This window comes from Petaurus breviceps, unplaced genomic scaffold, assembly GCF_028583685.1.
Source record: "Petaurus breviceps papuanus isolate PSGF00001 unplaced genomic scaffold, PetGlider_PUasm1.0 189, whole genome shotgun sequence".
In the NCBI taxonomy this organism is placed as follows: domain Eukaryota; kingdom Metazoa; phylum Chordata; class Mammalia; order Diprotodontia; family Petauridae; genus Petaurus; species Petaurus breviceps.
In genome coordinates this window covers 47,902,112-47,905,498 of record NW_027185809.1, presented here as the reverse complement: position 1 = coordinate 47,905,498, position 3,387 = coordinate 47,902,112, and the positions used below count along the sequence as shown (strand labels likewise).

General features: G+C 40.7%; 1 pseudogene; it reads left to right on the top strand.

The window, feature by feature from the left end:
- Window positions 1-251: 251 nt before the first annotated feature.
- On the top strand, window positions 252-1,836 carry LOC138164487 (heterogeneous nuclear ribonucleoprotein K pseudogene; annotated as a pseudogene).
- The last annotated feature ends 1,551 nt before the right edge of the window (window positions 1,837-3,387 follow it).

The window sequence follows — 3,387 nt, the reverse complement described above, 5'->3', positions numbered from 1 at the left end:
TCCAAGAGAAGAAGATTAACCATTTCAGAAGCTATAAAGAGGTCAAGAATGGGGGCAGCTAGGTGGGGCAGTGCATAGAGCACTGGCTCTGGAGTCAGGAGTTCAAATCTGGCCTCAGATGCTTAACACTTACCAGCCGTGTGACCTTGGTCAAGTCACTTAATCCCAATTGCCCTGCCCTCCCCTCTCCAAAAAGCAAAAAAAAAAAAAAAAAAAAGAGGCCAAGAAGGATGAGGATTAAGAAAAGGACATGAGGGACTGGGGCAGCTGCAGCATAGACAAGAAGACGGCCTCATGTGATTGCCTACCCATTTAATCTGAGAAAATGGAGACTGAGCAGCCAGAAGAAACATTACCCAATACTGAAACCAATGGTGAATTTGGTAAGCGCCCTGCATGGTTGAATTGCGCATTTTGCTTCAAAGCAAGAATGCTGGAGCAGTGATTGGGAAAGGAGGCAAAAATATTAAAGCACTTCATACAGACTACAATGCCAGTGTTTCAGTCCCAGACAGCCGTGGCCCCGAGAGCATATTGAGTATCAGTGCAGATATTGAAACAATTGGAGAAATTCTGAAGAAAATCATCCCTACCTTGGAAGAGGCCCTGCAGTTGCCATAACCCACTGCAACCAGCCAGCTCCTGCTCGAATCTGATGCTGTGGAATGCTTAAATTACCATCACTATAAAGGAAGCGAATTTGACTTCGAGTTAAGACTGTTGATTCACCAGAGTCTGGCAGGAGGAACTATTGGGGTCAAAGGTGCTAAAATGAAAGAACTTTGAGAGAATACTCAGACAACTATCAAGCTTTTCCAGGAATGCTGTCCTCATTCCACAGAGTTGTTCTTATCGGAGGAAAGCCTGATAGGGTTGTGGAGTGCATAAAGATCATACTGGATCTTATATCTGAGTCTCCCATCAAAGGACGTGCATAGTCCTACGATCCCAATTTTTATGATGAAACCTATGACTACAGTGGTTTCACAATGATGTTTGATGATCGACGAGGACTCCCTGTGGGATTTCCCATGAGGGGAAGAGGAGGCTTTGATAGAATGCCCCCAGGTCGTGGTGGGCGTCCAATGCCCTCATCTAGAAGAGATCATGGTGACATGAGCCCTCGCAGAGGACCCCTACCAACTCCTCCGGGATGTAGTGGCAGGGGGTTAGCAGAGATCGAAATCTTTCTCTTCCTCCACCACCACCACTTAAAGGAGGAGATCTTATGGCTTATGACAGAAGAGGAAGACCCAGTGACCATTATGATGGCATGGTTGGTTTTAGTGCTGATGAGACTTGGGACTCTGCAATAGATACATGGAGTCCTTCTGAATGGCAGATGGCTTATGAACCAAGGTTGAGTACCATGAGTTTACGGGTGGTTCTGGATATGATTATTCCTATACAGGGGGCCGTGGCTCATATGGTGATCTTGGTGGACCCATTATTACAACACAAGTAACTATTCCCAAAGATTTGCCTGGATCTATTATTGGCAAAGGTGGTCAGCGAATCAAACAAATACGTCATGAATCTGGAGCATCAATCAAAATTGATGAGCCTTTGGAAGGATCTGAGGATAAATTTATTACCATTACAGGAACACAGGACCAGATACAGAATGTACAGTATTTACTGCAAAACAGTGTGAAGCAGTATTCTGGAAAGTTTTTCTAAGACTAGTGAAGAACTGAAGGAGTCCCGCATCTTTATTTTTTTTTTTTATCTCCTTCTGTTTAAAAAGCCAACATTCCTCTGCTTCATAGGTGTTCTACATTTGAGGTGTAGTGAAATCTTTGCTGTTCACCAGATGTAATATTTTAGTTCCTTACAAACAGGGTTGTATGGGGGGGGAAGGGCGTGCAAAACTAACATTGAAATTTTGAAACAGCAGCAGAGAGAGTGAATTTTATTTTTGTTCATTGTTGGTGGTAAAATAATAATAATAATTTTTCCCCTCCTGTAACTATTGTGAACCCCTTGCTTTGTGGTCACTGTAATTTTTTTGGGGGGGAGGTGGGACAGGGGAGAAAGAGTATCAATAGTCCACGTGTCCCTGGCATCCATTCAGAGAAGTGTGCAGAATGTAATGCTCTTTTGTAAGAAACGTTTTAGGATTTTTAAAATAAATTTAGTGAACCTATTTTTGGTGTTCATTTTTTTAAGACATTAAATCTCAAGTGGATAAATATTTCCCCATAGACAAAAGCAGCACTAATTAAACACTAAGTTTGATTTCCCGCTCCTCTGTGGATATAGGCGTTATCTTCTTGGACACATAATAAGCAAATAGTCCTGGTGACAGCTTGATGACTTGAAAGTCCATTGCTTGGGAAGGAATCGCATCACATTCATTCATGCAACAAGATGGTTTTTGCAAATGCTTGCCCCTACTTGCAGCATAATTTTCTATATTAGTAATTGTGAAGAACAACCAAGCTGGGAGCAGTACCACAAAAATTGTTCTAAGTACACACCTGAAGCCTGATTAGCAGCAAGTTTCACTAATCAGAATAACAGTTGGTTATGAAAATGACTGAAGCTGAACAAATTCTGATTAATTTTAGATAATTCCTCACTTGTAGACTATAAAAACTGTCAACTTGCCTGGTGTCTACTAGTTAAACTTTGTAAAAATATATATATATACTTGTTTTTCCATTGTATGCAGATTTGAAAGAAAGATGTACCATTTCTCTGTTGTATGTTGGATTATGTAGGAAATGTTTGTGAACAATTTAAAAAGTGATAAAAAAGTAAAAAAAGAAAAGGACATGAGGTCTACAATCATGAGATTATTGGAAACCTTAGATCAGATAGCTTCAGTTAAATGATGAAGACAAAATGAGATTGCAAAAAAATTAGAGTGAGAGGAGAGGAAATGGTGGACTATGTATGACTTTGTGTATTATATTACTAATCCTTTAGCCCCCAATAACTCAATATTATTTGCATTTTTATCAAGGAGCTTAATTTAAAAGAGACAAATTCTGGGAATATAAAACAAACTTAGAAATGGAATATTAGTAGTAATTAAAGATTGACTTTCCTCTTTCTGTCTCTCTTTATCTCTGTCTCCCTCTATTTCTATCTCCCTCTCTGTCTCCTTCTCTGTGTGTGTCTCTCTGTCCCTTTCTCAGCCTCTGTTTCTCTTTCTCTGTCTCTCTTTGTCTCTGTCTGTCTCTGTCTTTGTCTTTCTCTGTCTCTATCTGTCTCTTGTCTCTCTCTCTGTCTCTGTCTCTCTCCCTCTCTGTCTCTGTCTCTCTCTCTGTCTCTGTCTCTCTCTGTCTCTCTCTCTGTCTCTCTCTCTGTCTCTCTGTCTTTCTCTCTGTCTCTCTCTCTCTGTCTCTCTCTCTCTCTGTCTCTCTCTGTCTCTCTGTCTCT